At 49.0% G+C, this 20267-nt stretch overlaps 1 protein-coding gene and 1 long non-coding RNA gene across 3 annotated transcripts in view; one reads left to right on the forward strand and one right to left on the reverse strand.

Moving 5' to 3' along the window:
* LOC138566084 (uncharacterized) overlaps positions 1-11455 on the forward strand; it is a 135544-nt gene extending 124089 nt beyond the window's left edge. The window contains exons 2-3 of the long non-coding RNA XR_011301839.1: positions 11006-11126; positions 11212-11455. This is a non-coding gene — a long non-coding RNA (uncharacterized lncRNA). The remainder of the gene's footprint in view (positions 1-11005; positions 11127-11211) is intronic.
* The window catches only part of ALG1 (ALG1 chitobiosyldiphosphodolichol beta-mannosyltransferase), a 2244281-nt gene that overhangs the window by 997453 nt on the left and 1226561 nt on the right, over positions 1-20267 (reverse strand). The window lies entirely within an intron of this gene.

The following is a 20267-nucleotide window of genomic DNA, read 5'->3' on the forward strand; positions in this document are numbered from 1 at the left end:
GCTGTATATCTTGCGGCAGCCATGTTAGGAGTATAAGGCCAATGTTAACTCTATGAAAGTCTATGGAAACTGATGCTGGGAGTGGTGCAAATGCCATTTATGCCAGGGTAACACTCACTTTTGACCCACTGACTGAGGTAATGTTCCTGGCATAACTGTGATGCCTGAATGTACACTGTACTCATTGGCTGGAATGTGCTCCTTGGCTGGAATCATGACAGTAGGGAGTTCCGGGAGGAAGTCCACAATTTCACACCATAACCTTTGGTTAGCGGCAGCCAGCATGGCATCAGTGTTGGCCTGACGAAGATGCAAGGATGTGTTGGAATAAAGCTTCTTCCAATACGCCTCCAAGATCTTCTCCTCCTTGCCTAGCATCGTCGCAGAAGAGGAGGGTGAGGATGACTGAGGCTTGGGTATAGTGATGCCGCAGCGATCACTGAGGATTGTGGCTGAGGATGTGCCGATAGCAAGAGAGTATCCCCCTCCATCTGCCTGTACTTGGCGTCCAGGCGTCAATTGACCAGCTGGACAGAGTGGGGCTTGAGCCAACCCTTTTTGGCCAGGTAGACTACATCGGTCTGCAGTGGAATTCCCGTTTTGGCAGAGGGGCTGCAAGACATTTGTGGAAGGCCCTGGCTGAGGATGGCGTGTCAGGATCATCCTCCTCATCCCGTGGGTCAGGAGGATCCTTCGTAGGTAGAGGAGGTATGGAGACCGGAGCCGTAGGCTGAGGCGGAGGCTGGTACGGAACCGCCTGAGGAATCGGCTGTGGAGCCGGAGGCAGAGGCTGCGCCGGGGCCGGTGGCGCCGGAGGAGGAGCCTGTGGTACCAGTAGCATCGTAGGGAGCACGTCCCTGATGGCGTCCCTGAGAAGAACCCCCATCCGAGGTGACTTCATGAGCCAGAGGAACCTCTCGAAGAACCCCACTTCACAGGCCGGAGAGGTGGTAGGGAGTACCGATAGGGTAGCGGGAGGCTGCTGGCACCGCTGCATAGCCTGCCCGTAAGGACGCAGAGGGAACCTGCCCTGCGCAAATGAAGGATAGGCTGTAGGCCACATACCTGGTTGAGGCCAGTCTCACCTTGACATTCGTTTTTCGCCGAACTCCTGGAATGGCATCGGACGGGTGACCATGTTTGGCACGGTGGCCATTTTGTCGAGCTGCCTGCCACGTGCCTGTGTCGTGTTGCTCGGCTCGCTGGCCCCAGCCTCCTCCATGACTCTTGAGTGTGGATTGCGAGGACTACCCTGTTCCTCGGGCCTAGACCCGGTAGGTGTGACACCCTCGACTCGGGGGTCGGTAGGGCTGCGTTTAGGTACCCCTTCAGACGTATTGCCGGTAATAGGGCATAGCCCCTCGGAAATAATGCTGGTACAAGGGCGGAGCCCCTCGGATGAAAATCTGGTACAAGAACCTTCCGGTCCCTCAACACTGTCACTGGGAGGATCAGAGGATCTGTAGGCCGGTAGCTGAAGCAGCCTCAGTGCACATGCTGGTAAAAGGACCTGAGCGGTCCCTCCCCTGCGAGCAAGTCCTTGGGAAGGAGTCTCCCTTGCGGGGTGCGATGGAAAATCGAGGTCCCTCCTTGGGCCTGGCTCGATGTTTCACAAAGTTCTTAAGGTCCTCTAGAGGAGACTTCTCAAAGAGCTCCCTACGCCTGGCTAGTCTGTTCTTCAGCGATTTCGATGACAGGCCGTCGCACGCTGCACAAGCGTGCCAGCCGTGGTCAGGGCCAAGGCAACGTAGACAGAGGGCGTGGGGGTCTGAAGTTGGGAGAAGCCTGTTGCAGGATGGACACCTCCTGAACCCTGTGGAAGTCGACATGCACCGGGGATGGAGCGTTACGCCTGAATGATAAGAAAGACAAAAAAGACAAAGAGAAGAAGTATCCGTGCATGGAATCACCTGTCGACTCGGAAAAGGAGGCTGAGGTGTGGCACTGGAGGGCGGAGTCGGGGCAGCGCATGCTCCCTGGGCCGCACCCCCGCGCGCCTCTAAATTTATAGGGGAAGATGTTTTTTTCTGGTGAAAAAGGTTCTGTCTCCCGTCCATTGGAAGGGACGCCCATGCAGTATGGAGGAACGGGGACGGGACGTAAGTGTTTACTAAGCATGTGCACTAGCGCATGCCTGCAAATGAGGGAAAGGATTATGCAGTAAAGACATGGATAGTGTGAAAATGTGGGTATTAAAGTATTTTTCGTACAACTGTGTTCAGGGATCTTCAACCACTGGCTTAATGCTGGTCTAACACACCCGATAAGAAAGGGAAGCCAAACCTCTCTTAAAAGGCAAATAATGTGGTCAATGCGACAAGGCTCAACTCTCAGGTAGGAGTAGCAGTTTTAGAAATGTACAATTAGTCCACACACTTCTCTCTAGAAAATACTACACAATGATAAACTGAAAACGATGTACTTTTACTATGTTACACATGTAGGTCTCGATCAGGTCAAATAAGTACTTATCACATAAAACACAGTACTTAAGAATACACAGCATATTATAAAAACAGTAAAGAGCATTTTGGGGGGCGTGGCTCAGAGCCGCCGCGATCGGCATGGCTTCCTAGGAGCTCCTGTCTGGCCCAATGCATAGCAACCAATACCACCGGTCCCAGCCCCCGTTAAGAGTTGCCGGTGAAATATACCATGGTAGAAGACCCACTGCAGTGATCCCTCGTGTGGATCCCCGCTCGGTCAAAGATTTGCAATGTTTCGACCTATTTTCCAAGCGGGTCCCACTCAGCGACAACATGGCGGCCGCGACTGCCTGGAGGAGAGCAACTATGAGGGGGATGGGCAGGCTTATGGAAGCAGCCAAACCCGCCAAATGAAGCTGGCTCTCTCGCCCGCACTGCCCCAGTTGATCCAGCCACCCAGTACCCTGCTGCACTTTCCGGAGCCCTGCATCTCTGCTTTTCGCATGGGGGACATATCGGAGGGCCGGAGTGGCCAGGAAGCATAGCGAAGAGGCTCCACAGCACCCGGCGCTATACCGAGGAGTGGCGGCCGCGGCCCCAGTACCTACCGCTCACTCTCACCCACCTCGATTCCATTGGTGGCCCCTTTGCCGACGCAGACCTGTGTGCCGCCACCCGCGGCTCCTCTCGTCTCCCCGGGCGGGGGCTCGTAATCGGGCTTCTGCTTGCGGCCAGGAGTGGGATCGGGGTTGCCTGAGGCTGCTCTGCACCCCCCAACACATCACCACTGGCGGAGGAGATTCCCATTGGCTGGAGGGGAGGCGCTACGCCGTGGTGGACCATCACAGCCTGCTCACAGAGCCAAGCAGCATCCGGCTGGAGGATCGGGAGTCACAGCTTGGGACAACAAACCAATACTTAAACTCAGCAGCCGAAAGGCCCGGACCACCCCCGACGGCTCTATCCCTTCATCAATACAGCGCATCGGGCCCGGGCTGGCTGACCGTCCGTGACCCCGGCTCCCCTAGCCCGCAAGAGCTGAGTACCCAGGGGTGGACCGGAGGGACAGCACCCGAAGACACTGCGCCCCAAACCACACGAGGTGAGGAGCTTGGGGTTTGGGGGGGGCCTACCTGGGTCCTGCACGGCTCCCGATCCCCCCCCTCTCAGACCTGCCCCCGATCTCATCCTTGGCCAGCACCTCGGAGCCACTACTCTGGGACCTTGAAACCCCCCCCTCCTCCTCCGGCGGGAGGCCCTGACACCACCGGCCTGCACCCACCAAGGGCTCACTGAGTCTCCACGCTCCATTTGGGCAGCAATTAGCCCTAAAAGCGAACTGCACATTGACAACCTCGTTCCAGCCTGAGTCCCTGTGGTGGAGACTGATACTCAGGGTGGCAGGATCCTAGCGTTACCCCCCCCTCCGAGTTCCCCACCCAAGAGGAGGTCCTGTGAATTCCTTGCAACAAAGGCAGCCCCAAGCTTCTAGGTGAAGCAAGATGTCAAAAAGTGGAAAGGCATCCAAGCAAATGACATTGCTGCCCTAATGGCCAGTTCATCTGGTGAAAAATCCAAAAAGGGGGATCCACCAGAGGATTCCCACAATAACTCCACGTCCATCACACCCGCGGCAGCTCACATCCCATCACAAATGGTTACAAAGGCAGATTTCCAAGATATATTGGCGGCACTAACCAAAGAAATCCAAAAAAGCACAGGAGCTCACGAAAAAAATCAACTCCCTGGACAAGAGAGTGGTGGAGGTGGAACGCCGGACTGCTGAACTTGAATCCAAGGTCTGCGACCAAAGATTTGAAGACGAACAAGATAGGGACAGAATCGCAGCCCTGGAGGCAAGATGCAACCTCCTCGAAGCAAAGCAGGAGGATGCAGAGAATCGGTCCCGAAGGAATAATATCCGCCTCCAGGGGATTCCATCCTCCATACCAAATGCAGACCTCAAAAGTTACGTCTCGGAGTTGCTTAGGTTCATAATCACCCTCCCGGATGAATCGCCCCTGGAACTGGATCGGGTGCACAGAACAACTCCAAGACAGGCATCTACGCTCTCCCCGGACGTGCTGGTGAGAGTTCACTTTTTCCAAATCAAAGAGGAAATCATGCGCGAGGCGAGGCAAATGCGTCAGATCACCTTCCAGGGTTCCGCCATTTCGCTCTACCAGGACTTAGCGAACTCCACTCTCCAAAAAAGAAAAGCCATGCGATCACTCATGGAATGGCTGCGCGACAGGAAGATCCCATACCACTGGGGGTTCCCGACCTCGGTCAGATTCACGTGGGAAGGGGCCCAGAAACAAATCCATTAATTGAAAGAGGCGAATAAGTTCATGGGCACTGGGAGCATGGCCGGGGAGTCGGAGTCCAAAGGATCAAACCAGGCTCTTCCCAGAAAGTCCTCGGAGGGCACCTGGTCAAAAGCTGGCAGACGGCACAGGCTCCGTGGTCCCCCCAAGAAAGACCCAAATCCAGGCTGATCAACCGGATCCCGGGCTTCCGAGTCCCAGGCATTTGTTCGTCCCTAGTCATGGAGCCAAAAGAAGGAGGGACACACCCATGGGCTAACGTGCCGAAATCCCTACAGCAAGGAGGACCCTCAACCTAAAGCTGAACATTTCCTTTCTATCAGTGCGGGAGCATCGTTTGAGCTCCAACAGTCTTTATTTTGGCGGCCCAGTTGGCCATCTTCTAGCGCATTGGTGTCACCAGTTTTCCCAGTGGCAGTAGGATGTCGTTTCTCCTGCTAGTTCAGTTCAGGGGAGGGGAGGGGAGGGGGGAATGGGCTACGGAAGATCCAGTCCTAAGCTCGGAGTACCAGGTTACCTAACATCCGGACTCCCGATCAACACCACATCATGCGACAATAACGTCAAGCGCGGAAACACACCAATGCAGTGACCTTGCACCATGATCAAAAACATAGCTCCCGGCGGAGGACACAGGGCGAAGCATATCCAACGCAGAAGGAACAGGTGATGGCTGACACAAGCGAGGTACTAATCCTCTCATGGAATGTCCAAGGCCTGAACTCACCAAGAAAGCGCAGATCAGTGGAACATAGACTGGGACTACTATCTGGGGACATCGTCCTCCTCCAAGAAACTCACTTGTTGCAGGAAGACGAACACCGGGTGAGATTTAACAGGTACAAAAGAGCTTATTTCGCCACATCCGGGAAAAAGAAAAGAGGGGTGGCAATACTACTAAGCGACAGAGTCCCGCTCTCAAAAATTACAATAAGAAGAGATCCGGAGGGTCACTTCATCCTACTCAAGGGCCTATTCGAGGAGCTCCCCATTACCATCGCTTCAATCTACGGCCCCAATACGTCCCAAGCCAACTTTATCTCGGACTTAATCCCGACCATCCAGACCTTCCGCGAGGGGCACCTGTTCATGGGCGGGGATTTCAACTCTATGCCAAATCCCCAACTCGACAAGACTCTGGCCCCCACAAACGCAGACTACGTGCAAGCGCTGTTCCTAGCCAAACTTCTTAGAGAAACTGAATCTGTTGACAACTGGAGGCTATTCAATGGATCCTCAAGAGACTACACTCATTATTCCTGTGTACATAAAGGTTTCTCAAGAATAGACCTCATATTAATCTCAGGGGTTCTGTTCCCCTGCTTAAACAAGGCAGATATCCACACTTGCATGATATCTGATCACGCCGCAGTGTCCACAAACCTAGTCATATCGAGCCAAAAGCACCCCGTGCAGAGACACTGGAAACTGAATGACTCTTTACTACTAGACGAACGCATCTGAACGGAAGTGGAGGAAACGATATCCAACTACTTCAAAGAAAACACTATGGAAAACACCCCCATCATCATCATCTGGGACGCGATGAAAGCAGTCGTCAGAGGGTCCCTAATCAGCGCTGGGGCGGAACAGAGAAGAATCTCGAACATGGCAGCAGCCAAACTGGAGGAAAAGGTAAACCAGCTAGAGTCCGACCTGAAGTCACGCAGCTCCAGAAAAACAGAGAGAGCGCTGAGGAAGGCCAAAACAGCACTGGAAATGCACTGCGCCGATCGAACTGCCAAATCATTAGCCTTCACGAGGCAGTTCTATTATAGCAAAGGGAATACGGCTAACAAAGTGCTAGCGCAAAAGCTGAAAAAGATCCACAGCCGAAACAATATCCTCTAATTAGTGGGGGAAGACGGGAAAATATGCTTCTCTGAGACTGATAAAATTAACGAACTAGTGTGACATCACAAAGCCATAATGTCGGGGAAACCCACATCTATCAGGAATATCTGAGAACCATACCCCCCCAAAGCCCAGCCCAGCTAGAGCCACTAAAATCTCCCATCACCTCCGATGAAATCATTGAAGCCATCAAAGCGCTCAAATCCACCACCCCAGGCCCAGATGGACTGTCCGCTAACTTCTATAAAAAGTATGCCGGATCCTAGCTCCCCAATTGGCAGTCCTGTTTAACTCTTTCCTGTCCTCTAGATTGGTCACTGGGTCAATGGCGTAATCGCTCACAGTCCTGCTACATAAGCCTGGGAAAGATCCAGAACTGGCGACCTCCTACCGCCCGATCACACTCTTGAATAATGATGACAAGATTTATGCTACGGTGTTGGCCGGCAGGCTAGGAGCAATTCTGCCAAACCTGATTGACCGCGACCAAACAGGGTTCATTCCGGGCTGAAGTACCCATGATAATCAGGAGGACAATAAATATCATTGAAAGCGACCAGAAATTGGGGGTGGGATTGGCGGTCATCTCCTTAGACGCTCATAAAGCCTTCAATCTGGTGGATTGGGGGTATATCAGGGCTGTCCTTGAGCATTTCGGCTTTGGCCCAAACTTTATTACAAGGGTAATGGCCAACTACCAAACTCCTACCACACAACTGCGGGTCAATGGCATTAGATCTGGAGCAATACATATTTCCAGGTGCACCAGACAGGGATGCCCGCTCTCGCCCCTAATTTTCGCCCTATCAATGGAGCCTTTTGCAGCAAGAATCAGGCAAAACAGTAGGATAAGGGGGCTATCCGTGGTAAGTCACGAATATAAAATCGCACTATACGCGGATGACGTGTTAATCACAATTCAGAGTAAACCTGGACAAATCCTCAGCCCTAGCAATCAACCTCTCTAATCAGGAAAAAGCTACCCTCAGCTCCTTAATGCTGATCCCCTGGGCGACAGGTCCATTCGAATACCTCGGGGTACATATCACTAAAGACCCATCTCATCTATACTCAAATAACTTCCCGCGTTTGATTTAAGAACTCCAAAACGATCTAAAAAGGTGGAAGTCCCAGGAAATCTCCTGGTTTGGCCGGATTAACGCCATACAAATGAACCTAATCCCCAGATGGCTGTACTACTGCACAGCATTAGCAATCCAGATCCCGGGGCCGGCCCGGTCAGCTCTGCAAAAGAAAATTCAGGAATTTGTATGGGGGGGCCCCGAATCGGTAAACGAATAATGATGCGGGGGAAAGCGCTGGGCGGGGTGGGGGTACCCGATATGGCCAGATACACCCTAGCGGCGGAGCTGTCACACGCATTCTCCTGTGTGCAAGACACAGAAACCCCGAAATGGACACAACTCGAAGAGGCCTGGTCCCCGGTTACTCCCGCAGATCTCCCACATCTCCCAAACTTAATACCACAAGCAAATAGCGGTCCCCTCTCGGCGACGATCACAACCGTAAATGGGGCTCCCGAGGAGATCTGGGTCCCTTGACCCCTATCTGGAACAACCCCGACTTCTCGCCAGGCATGTCCCTGCTCAGCTTCCAACCCTGGAGGGAGGGTGGCCTACTAAAAACTAGCGATTTCTTAGGAGAGGGAATGCCCATTTCATTCGAAATATGCAGGGCTAAGTTCGGAGTGGACGAGCGGGAAAGGTTCCATTATGCCCAAATCCGGCATTGGCTGTCCCACAGGGTGGTATGGGAAAAATGCTCCAGAGAATTAACGGCGCTGGAACTCCCCCTAACAACCCCAACTAACAGAGGAAGAACCTCCACCCTTTATCGACTCCTAGATAGGGTAGATCCCTCCAAAAAAGAAAAATACATGCTGGAGTGGCAAAGTGACATGGGTCGAGAAATAGAGATCGAGGATTGGGAGAAAATATGGGCCAGACTGCACAAAAGCTCGCAGTGCATCACAAATAGGGAAGGCGGCTACAAACTCTGCTACAGGTACTATGTCAGTCCAGTTCAACTCAACAAGGCCAACGCGACCATTCCCGGAACCTGTTGGCGCGGCTGCCCTGCCATCAGCTCACTATTCCACATGGTCTGGTCCTGCCCAAAAGCAGAAGCATACTGAAGGGAGATAATGAATCACATCAAGGATATTACTGGGCTCTCTATCCCCTGGGGCAATTCTTCTGGGTGGAACTGGTGCCGGTGCATTCCCAATCTCAGGGCACATTCCCCGCATATGCACGCACCTACTCCTAGCAGCAAAAATTGCATTGGCCCGGCTGTGGAAAAACAAAGACGGACCTTCTGTAGCACTATGGTGGTCCAAATGTTGGGACATAGCGGTGGCCGAAAAGGTCACTGCAATACACTCAGGCTCCCTGAATAAAGCCCTGAACATATGGGGCCCATTTATGGACTACGCCACCAAGTTCCCGGCTCTCACAGGAGAATCTGCCCTTCAGCCAGATGTTGAGGCTGAAAAGGATCACATCGAACACCGCATGTCTCCAAGGCGAATATGACGACATGAAGAAAAGGTTAAAAAAAGAGAGGATTTCCTGATGACATCCTGGAAAAAGCAGTCACACGCACAGAACCCCACATGAGGTCTAACCTTCTTGAAGAAAAACCTAAAAAATCCACAACTAGACCGATACACACCTTGAAGTTTTCAAGTCAAAGCTACCAAATTAAGAAGATCATTACAAAGAACTGGGACCTCATAAAATCGGATCCCGATTTACACAGACTTTTTCTTGAATCCCCAATGTTGGCTTACAAAAGGGGCAAAATTGTCAAAGACAGTCTTATCAAAGCTGAAAAAAAGAAAACTTCCAGTCAAAGTATACCGAAAAACCAAAAAACAGGTACTTACCCATGCCTTCACTGCCAACATTGCGCCAACATTATCAAGGAAGATCATATCCGCCATCCCAGTAATGGCGAAAAATATTTCTTCCGGACTTTGCCACATGTGACAGTAAAAACATAGTGTACGCCCTCAGATGCCCTTGTGGTAAATATTATGTCAGCAAAACTATTAGGAAAGCAAAAGAACGCTGGACGGAACACAAGTCCAACATTAGAACTAAAAATGACAAGTCCCCGGTATACAGACACTTTTAAGAAAATAGCCATAATATCACCCAACTACGATGGGTTATTCTAGAAACAGTACACTCACTACCCAGAGGCAGAGACTTTGCTAAAAAGTTGTCTCAGAGAGAATTATGGTGGATACACAAACTTGATGCCGTTAACCCACATGGGCTTAACGAAGACTTCTATTTAGGAGCATTTCTTTAAAAAAATGTATGGGGTTGAAAAACAAGAGGATTTTTTGCCTTATCCTCATTATATATAGTTGTCTGAGTCAGAAATATTCAGCAAAAATGAGATTGTGCACTCTTCACCGATGAGACAGAACTATCTATGCTGTATGTGTTGAATCCCACACAATGTAACCTCCCAACTGGGCACGTCACTTTGACCTAATACATCTATATTGTGAACTCCCTCATCTACCGGAGACAGTTTACTTGATAGACACCTAGATTGTGAACTCTCTTCAATCAGAGACAGCCTATTTGAAATACAACTATATAATCTACGAAGCTCTATACCCAGCCTTCAGGGACACCTACTGTGGCCTCTACCACTATCGCTCTTTACCCTAATTAGTGTCTCAGACATCCAGGAAAAGAAATGTCACCCCCTTGTGACTACCCTCCGCTGAATTCTCTCTACATTTCTGTATTGACTATGTACTAGGACTTCCCCTGACAGATCACCTCGATCTGTCCTGACAGAACACCTCCAACCTTTTCCGAATGTTCTTGACAAGGGACTTATTTTATTGACATTAGTGTGTGCGAGAGCCTTGACATCATTACAGCCTGCTGCTATGACAATTCCTGACCAATATTTTATGGTCGGCTCTATACACACCCCCATTATGACATACTCAGCCCACATTTTTACGTTTTTTATCATTCTTTAACCTGCACTCGTCTAATACCTTCTTTTTTCAACAATGTTGACGTCACGCACGTTGTGCACGTGATGACATCTTACATAAACGATGGGCTCACCGCCCCTTCCCTTCATGATGTTGACATTGGTGACGTCATGCACGTTAACCACGTGATGACGTCACACTGTTGGCGCACATTTATTCCGCCATGTTTATTACATCAAACACGGCAAGAACTGAAACGGCTTACCTACTGACCGACTTTTCAGACACTTTAAGTTTTGCTTCTTACTCTCTTGTTTCTACCTACAGGCACGGGTGACTTCCATTTAGGCTAAGACTATATATCTTTCTGAAATTCCAATTTCTAAATTGTTGCCGCTTCTTTGCAGGCATACCCTGTGGGCTAACCGTTTTCTGGCGAGCCCAGCTTTCCTGCCACAAGCTAATATCTGTTTTCAACAACACCAATTCAGGACATCTTTAACTCTATGTGGAACACATCCCATAGAGGTAAGTGTCTTTTTAACTTACTCTTCAGTGTGTAATCGAGTAGATTGAATCTTGGTTCATACCTTAATACCTATATCCTTTATAGGGACATTGGATCGTAGCAAATACTTCTTGAAGTCTAACCTTATGAAAAACATGGGGATTGACCTTTTTACAACATGATGAGCACATGGTATGCTTTCTATTGTTTAAATATGTTCAAAATGTATTAGGATATACTCCATACTTTGATGCTGTTTTTATAATTTAAGTTGATCATTTACCTAAATATGTTCGAACATACTTACCTTGTTCTAGGTCCTAGAGAAGAGTGGACTAATGTTCTAAACAACAGATCTTTTCCTTTAGAAAAGGCCATGTGAAATAGAGTGTATGGGACCTATCATTAGATTTACAAGTGAAGACTGATATGTTTATTTGCACACTTTTGAAATGTTGTCATTTGAATCAATCAATTTATATGTTTGTATCTCTTCCTTGAATTTATAGATTTTTTAAAAGAATGAAATTGACAGCCCCTGGTGAAGAGAATTTAATCTCGAAACGCGTTGGGCACAATTGTATGGAATAAACCATTTTGATAAAAATTAAAAAATCTTGTTGAATTTTGCATTCATGTTTTTTCTTTAAATATGAATTATGACTTTACAGTGCATTCTCTTCCATATAGAATGCCAAATGTTGACCATGTTTTGATTGAAAATACTATCTGAATAACCTTAAATCACTGGGCTTATCTAGCCATAGAGAGTGTGCAAGGGACGAGAGTTCCCAAATTAGGAACTTATTTTGGTTCAAGATGAAGAAGGTTGCCAGCCTTAAAGACCTTCCTGGGGAGGGGTACAAATCAGAGGTACGCCCTGCGAGGTGTGGAGGAAGCCTGAGGTGGGGTAGAGGAGGAGGGAAGAGAGGGCAAGGTAGCCAAGTGAGGAGAGGAAGGGACAGCTGGAGATGAAAGGAAGTTGATGAGGCGAGGGAACCACCTATTGAAGAGGAAGAAATTGGCCTGAGGTCCTTGGACCATGACAGTGCCATTAAGGAAGACCTTAATGATGACTCTGGAGGAGTCGAGTGAATCCATGAGGACTTCCCAGCGGGTGCCACCATTAATGGGAGAAGGAGGAGACAGGACAGAGCACAGAGATCATATGAGGGGTCCATAGATCTGGCGAAGGAATGACAAAGAGGATGTCAGTAAGGGTATGTCTGGAAGAGGCACTGGAATAGGTATCAGCGATGGGAAGACCTAGGTTGGAGGCCAAGATATCCTTTTTAAACGTCTTCCTACCAGACCAAGTGAGAAGGGAAGGATAGTTGATAGAGAAGCAGTTGGAATAGATAGGAGAAACAGATGGTGCCATGGGTGAGTAGAGAGAGGAGGCAGTGGGAGAGGTGTGCAAGTAAAGCGGTATGGAACAGTCACTGGGCTAGCAGGTTACAATCAAGGGCCAAAGTTAAATGATAAACCAACCAAATTTGACTTTCAAAGTTAAATGATAAGGCTCCATAGATAGAGAGATGAGGTATGAATCGGAAGTTAACGCTGAGTGCTGAAACAAGGGCTTAGTGAGCATAACAGGGAGACCTGTTAGTACAAGCAGAGAAGAGAGTAAAAGGTCCCAAGAAGGGAAAGAAAGGGAAGACAAAAGGAGGGAACTAACCCATGATGAGTGAAGTAAGAGTCTTGGTAGTCCAGTGTCATGGCTGACAGAGGTAGCAACCTCAGGGAGGGTCAGGTTGTGGTAGCAGTTTCATGTAGCGTCCTGGGAGCAGACAGGGGCCTTAGATGCGGGCCTTTGGAAACAAGGGCCGGCTCCCGCCTCCCAGTTATGGTGATTGGCTGAAGTTGGCAAAGCCAGCCAATGGGGGCGGGAGCAGGCTCAGGCAACAACACGAACCACAGCTGAAAAAGCAAACAGGGCGGCCATGCTGGAAAGGTTGTTATAGTTGCAGCAATTGGTGTCGGAAACACAAGGCCAGGAAAGTTAAAGCATGTTGCACAGTGCTACAGTGCAAACAGCTGTGGTGGAGCAAAAGTCAGGCTCAATTTGAATATTTTCAGGCAGAGTGCCTCGAGAACCAAGATGGACCCAGAGTACCCCAGAAAACAAAGACAAGCCATACCAGGCCGCTAGTGAAGGTTGCAGGGGCTGGGTATGCTCTGGCACTATCAGCTGATCCTCCCTCCTCAGAGAGATCAGCTGCATGAAGCGGATCTTGGGTGTTCTAATATATTGGTAGGTGCCTTTAATTCTTCCTGGTTTTTCTGAAAATATATTGGGGAATGATGCAACTACATCTTTTTGATCTTCTGGTTGTTGAATAGATATCTCTGGAGGAATCATTTTATAGTTGTCCACCTCTTTTGGAACCAAACAAGATAGAACTTTGGCATGGGTGGCTGATGGGTTCTCTTTCCACTCTTAAGAGATTTACGTGATATAAATGGACCTTCTGTTTTCTGTCCGGTTGTGTAACTTCAACAGGTTCCTGTTCATTCTAATATTTCATAGGGCCCATGCCATTTAGAAACAAGCTTGTTTTCCGAGGTGGGCAATAGGACCAATACGTTCTGTCCTGTGGAAAACGATCTTAAGCTTACTTTCTTATTGTAATTGGATGTTTGTTGGCTCTGGGCTTTTTCCATATGAGCGCAGACTAGATCTCGCACAAGTCTCATATGTTCTCGCATTCGAGTAACGGTTTGCGAGATGGGAATGGGTACCTCTTCTCGTTCTTCCCAAGTTTCCCGGAGCATGCCTGGACATCTCTGGGCTCTCTGCCATAAAGTAGTTCAAAAGAGGAGATTACCATAGAGGCCTGGGGGTTTTCCTCACTGCAAATAGTGTCCACGGGATCATTCGGTCCCAGTCTTTCCCATCCTTGTCTATCAATTTTTCGCAGGATTAGTTTCAGGGTTTTGTTGAATCTTTCTACCAAGCCATCGGTTTGGGGATGGTACACAGAAGTTCGTAAGGTGGCAATATGGATTAGCTCTTTGACTTCTGCCATAGGCTTGCACATAGGATTTGACCCTTCAGTCGGTCAGTATTTCCTTGGGAAAACAGGCTCTGGAAAAATATGGCAGGAGAGGTTTAAGGATTTGTTGTGTGGTATTATTTCGCATCGGAAACGCTTTGGGGTATTTAGTTGCATAATCAACAATCACAAGGACATATTTGTTCCCTAGTCTGGATGTTTCTAGAGGTCCAATAATGTCCGTCCAGATTCTTGAAAAAGTGACTTCTATGATGGGTAAAGGATTCAGAGGGGCAGATAATGGGATGTGTGTGCTGGTTTTTTGACATATTTCACACGTCTGAATAAAGGTCTTTATCTCGGCGTGGATACCTGGCCAGTAAAACTTCCCACTGATATGTGCCTGGGTTTCGATTGTCCCAAGTGGCCCCCAGTAAAATGGGAATGCGCAATCTCTAGTACAACCTTTCGGTGGGTAATGGGGATTACTAACTGCGTCTTTACTAGTCCATCTGTAGATGTTTCCCTTCTATACAACAATCCCTTTCTCTATACCTTCTCCTTCCGGAATAGCTTTTAGAAAAGCTTCAGCGAGCTGGATCATTTCGCTGGGCTAAGGCTAGGTCAGGATAGATGGTAGACTCTTCTGCCTTCTTTTCTTTGATGTTAAAAGGTTTATCCGCTTCCCCAAAGCCTAATGTACCTCTTTCTATTTCGTCTGGTTCACTTACTTTAAACTGAGGGAATAGCGCCCTTTCCAAAGTTCCTTGACCAATTTAATCCCCACGATGTACTTCAAATGGGAGTTTGCCATGATTTTGTAAGAGAACCTTTAAGCCTCCCCAGAAATCGGGATCGATGACGCCTGCTAAGGCGTCTATACTGAACTTTCATGCTAGGCCAGATTTTGAGTCCAACCTTATGTAACACCCCAGAGGGGGTATCAAAACCAAATCTGTAGGAATCATTCCTCTTTTCCTGGGGGGTTGGGGGTGACAGCTTTCCTACTGCTACAGATATCGTAACTTATCAATTCTTTTGTGGCAATAGAGGGGTTAGAAGCTCAGTGACTAACGTTTTTGAAATTGTAGGGTTCCTCAATTAGTTTCAATTGTGTCACATCCGACTCCTGACACCATATGTAAGGAACTCATGGTGGTAACAGAAAAGACAGCCAAAAGTGATCACAGTACAAGGGTGTTGAGTAAACTGTAGAAATGGGTGAGAAAAAAGCCTAATCTAAGCCTAAATCTAAGGTATGAGCAAGCTACGACCATCAAGTAACAGTGTCCAAGTGGAGTCTGGTCAAATCAAAAGGGCCTATACTAAAAAACCTATTGCCAATCCTTACCACTATACTACAAAAACAGTGTGGGATAATATTCACAAGAAAAGAAAGCAGTGTTCATGAAATGATAAGTCAGGATGGTGTTGCTCGGGTCTCCCTTCCTCATGTTTTTAGTACGGGACAAGGTTGGACTCCTGAGCACAGTCCATTCCAGCACGAGGTTACAGTTCCTTTCAACGATATCAGGACCTTCTAGGGCCATGTCTCTTTTCTACAAAGTCTCTTGCCTTAAAAGGCCTGGTGGACCATGAACAATAAACAAACAAAAGTTCCTTCAGTATTCTTTCACGTTGGGCAATTGCTCATCGCCCCTTGGATCCCCCTCAGCAAGACTTCTTGCAAGGTGGGCCTCCCTCAGTCGAGTTCACTATGGCCTTTCATTCACAAAATCAGCAGCTTTTAACATTCAAAGTCTTTAATGTCTTTTTAAACAATCATTCATTGTGTACATCCCTCGCTCGGGTTCACTCTTGTCAACACAATGTTCTCGGGTGTATTATGCTTTACCCCGGTTTGCAGCCATCCCTCAGCTGGGTTCACATTTGCCAGATATACAGTTCACTTTGCACGATTTACTTCCCTTAGCTTTCCTCTTAACGACGTGTCAAAGACTTTCGAGTGTACGAGGGATTTGTCTCAACCCTTGTATGACCACTCTGACACCTCACGCCAGACTTTCCTAGGGCCTTCTGGTATTGGTAGTTTCAACAAAAGGGACCAGCCAGAGTCCTTTGAATGAGTGCCCTGTGACGCCGAACCACTCCGCAGCTGGCCCTTCACTGGGTTTTCTTTCAAGTTCAGAAAATACATACGTTCTTTGTTCACAAGTTCCATGACTTCATATAATGTTGCCGATTTCAACCTTCGGCTCAACACAGTCCGGCTTACTATCAGCCCTTCCTGACTCACCGGCTGTGCTGAACTTGTTGGCTTTTCTTGCCTCTGGAGTCAAGGACGGTACCACGGTAGCAAGCGTGTCTCCCCGCCTTGGCTATCAGTGCAGGAGGGCCCCGTTTACATCTGTCACACCAAACGCCAGCTGTAGTTCCCGGTCTTATGATTCCTTTCACTGAGGCTTCGCGGGTCTGGGTTGAAAAAGGCAAGGGTACTTCCCTCCTTGTCATACTTTCAGGTTCTGCCATCTTTCTCCTCCATTTGAACTGCCGTCCTCGAATAGCTGCTTCCTCGTGCTTTTGACCTTGCTCAATGTGTGCTCTCGTGCTCTGCCTTTTATCCCTGTGGGGAAGGGAAACTCCACTCTCGTCTCCTCAGGTGGGCAGGAGCCCAGCCTGCAACGGCAGATGAGAAGGAAGAAAACAGCGTGATCCGCATCACGAAGGAAGCAGCATCTCACCCAGGTACTGAGCCGTGCACTGCCAATACTCCTCATACCCACCCCACCTCCCCTGTGGCCCATCCAACTCTGCCACACTGCTAAACCCCTCGGATGAGCTCCATTGTGCCGCTCCTCACCGCCGACTCTGCCGTCCTAACACGAGGAGCCTCCAAAATGGCAGACGCAATTTTTGTTTATGCTGGTTGCTTAGCAGCAGCCAGGCTTTGCCAGTGATTGGCCCGCCGCTCCTGCAACCAGCACAGAGGAGCGCCGTAAGGCGTGAGCCGGCCCTTCCTGTGAAGGCACAGGCCTGTCTGTGCCTGTCCGTGCGTGGCAAAGGGGCTGTTGCCGTTCGTGTCCTCACCACCCTTCCTCCTCCCCCATCGGCCTAGATCATCTCCACCTAGGCTCCAGCCGAGCAGCCCGCAGGACAAGAAAGTAGGACAATGCACACCGTTACTATGAGTTACTGCATATTTTGTCAATTCCACTCGGCCGACTAATGTAGATGCTCCCCGAATGCAATGCTCTCCTTGTTTTTGTCATATCTACCTATAGCCTGTAACTGCCATACTATAGTACTACCCCATGTTTACACGTTAGGTCATGACTTACCTACTCATTGACCACCTGTGCACTGCATACTGTTGATTGCCTGTGCACTGCATACTGTTGATTGCCTGTGCACTGCATGTTGTTGAATGCCTGCGCACTGCATACTGTTGATTGCCTGCGCACTGCATACTGTTGATTGCCTGCGCACTGTGTCCTGGCCTACCCACACTACTCACTACATTAGGCCCACCGCCTGCCTACCCTACACCTGCCCACACAAAGGCAGCACCCCAACATGGCCCCAAACCTGTCCACTGGTATACTCATCCCACCATGCTCACAAAGTATTCCTCCGACGTCCTTCCTCCCCGCACTCATTATTGGCCAGCCGTACCATGCCCCCACTAAGATCTCCCCAGCCCAGCTCCCAAGCACAGCCGCGCCACTGTCAACACAAACAGCTCAGGCCCACTCTATACCTCCCACCGTAGACCTAAGGAACCAAAGACTCAGATCCCGTTCCCAAAAGACTTCCACTTTAATGGAAAAATGCCTGCATACAACCCCTCCAGAGTTCGTTCACACCGCCTTCTCCACACCGCACACTCCTAAACCAACCATCATACCTGTCAATATTACAACCAAACCCAAATCTAGCCACAATCCAACCCTTCAAACACAATTCGCTCTCATCTATGCAAGCTCACGCCACAGAAATCCATGACCTCATCACTGACCTAGAGCTTGATGCCTTAGCCATCACAGAAACTTGGCTACACGAAGCCTCCGGACCCACCATCTGACAATCCCTACCACCAGGATACACCATCCTCCGCCAGGATAGACCTACAAACAAAGGAGGGGGGGTGGCCCTTATTGTTAAAGAATCACTTAAAGCTAGACAAATCAAGTCCGCCACCTCAGACCACTTTGATGCACTCTCTGTAAGAATCTCCTTCTCCCCTAACAACACCATTACAGTACACCTAGTCTACCGCCCCCCCAGGCCCTCTGCTGGACTTCCAAGCTAATCTCCTACACCTCATTGGAAGCAAGCTCAAAACCAGCTCCAGAGCCATTCTCCTAGGAGACTTCAATCTTGGCTTCCAGGATCCCAAAGATAAAAAAGGCAAAGCCTTCGCCAAATCTCTTCTTGACCTAGGTTTTATCCAAAAGGTTGACAGCCCAACCCACACCAAAGGTTGCATACTAGACTTGCTAGCCGATCACAACTGTGGTGCGGACATCAGCTCCAACACCCCCTGCCCCTGGACTGACCACCACCTTCTACACTTCCTCATAACGGCCAAATTACCTGCTCAACAAAACCCCCCAAATGCCTGCCACCTTAGCTAGATCCAAAAAACTGCTCACTAAAGAAAGAATCCTCCCCCTTCTTGAAGCATCAGCCCTAGCACGGCCTCTACCCAATAATCCCATAGAACTGGTTGATCTCTACAACTCAGTCATCAAAGAGGTAGTCAACGTCATCGCCCCACTAGAAAGTAAAAGAACTAAAAGTACCAAACATTCCAACTCCTGGTACAATCAAGACCTACTTGACTTAAAAGCTCTAAAAAGACAAGCCTTAAAGAGTTGGCAATCCAGCCCCTCCACCCTCGCAGGAGAGTCATATCTGTCAATTACTAAACAGTACAAAAATGCCATCGCCACAGCTAAAGCCGCTGCATACAACTCCAGAATTAACAATGCAAAATCCCAATCCAAGGAATTATTTGCCATTTTCAATGAACTAATTGTTCCCCCCACGTCTACACATCAGACCGTAAAGGATGAAAAATGGTGTAACAACATCCAACACGCTATGTTAGACAAGATCAACTTACTCCAAGAGAAAATTAAAGCCAACCTCAACAGCCTACCCAAAGCCTCACCCACAACACAGGCTGGCACCTAGCCCCAAACCTCCCCCGCCTCCGACTCTAATCACCTCACACCCTTTGCCTTCAGAGAAGTAACCATCCCTGAAGTCTTACGAATTGTACAGCACATAAAACCCTTGCTATGCAAAGGCGATATTTGCCCTTCTAACATCATCAAGGACTGTGCTGCATCCTTAGCACCATTCTTTACAGCCTTTATTAATGCTTCACTTACCTCGGGCACTGTACCCTCCTCCCTTAAGGAAGGGTGGGTTCGGCCACTGCTAAAAAAGCCCACACCTGACCCAGACTCCCCCAACAATTACAGACCGATCACCACTGTGCCATTCCTTCTGAAAATTCTTGACAAAGCGGCTTACCTACAGATACAAGCATACCTGGAATTGCACAACATCCTGGGCAAGAGGCAATCTGGGTTTAGCCCACGGCATGGCACAGAATCAGCCCTGCTAGATTTTAAAAGAATCAGCTCCTAGACAACATGGACAAGGGCAAAGCTGCGCTTCTCCTGCTCCTAGACCTATCAGCAGCGTTCGACTTGGTCGACTACAAAACACTAGGGAACCAACTCATTAACTCTGTCCACTTCTCCCACAAAGCCACCACATGGATAACTTCCTTCTTAGAGGGCCGAGCCATGAGGGTTTTCTCAGACCAGGCATCAGCCGCTTCCTCTCCCATCAGCTGTGGAGTGTCTCAAGGTTCATGCACCTCGCCAACCCTCTATAACCTCTTCACTCTACCACTATTTAATGACCTGGAATGTCTCGGCATAACGTTCACCAATTATGCCGACGACACACAAATCCTTCTCCCTCTATCTGGTGACTACGAGAAAGACCTCAGAACACTACAACAGACCTATGCAATCATCCAGGCCTGGATGGCGGCAAACGGCCTATGCCTTAACGGGGATAAAACGGAACACCTAATTGTAGGCCTCAAGGAAACCTTAAAAAAACTTGACACCAAATACAGCAATTTCAGCATCGAAAACACTGTCATCCCAGTCTCGGCTG

This window comes from Ambystoma mexicanum, chromosome 2p, assembly GCF_040938575.1.
Source record: "Ambystoma mexicanum isolate Mex_15411 chromosome 2p, UKY_AmexF1_1, whole genome shotgun sequence".
In the NCBI taxonomy this organism is placed as follows: domain Eukaryota; kingdom Metazoa; phylum Chordata; class Amphibia; order Caudata; family Ambystomatidae; genus Ambystoma; species Ambystoma mexicanum.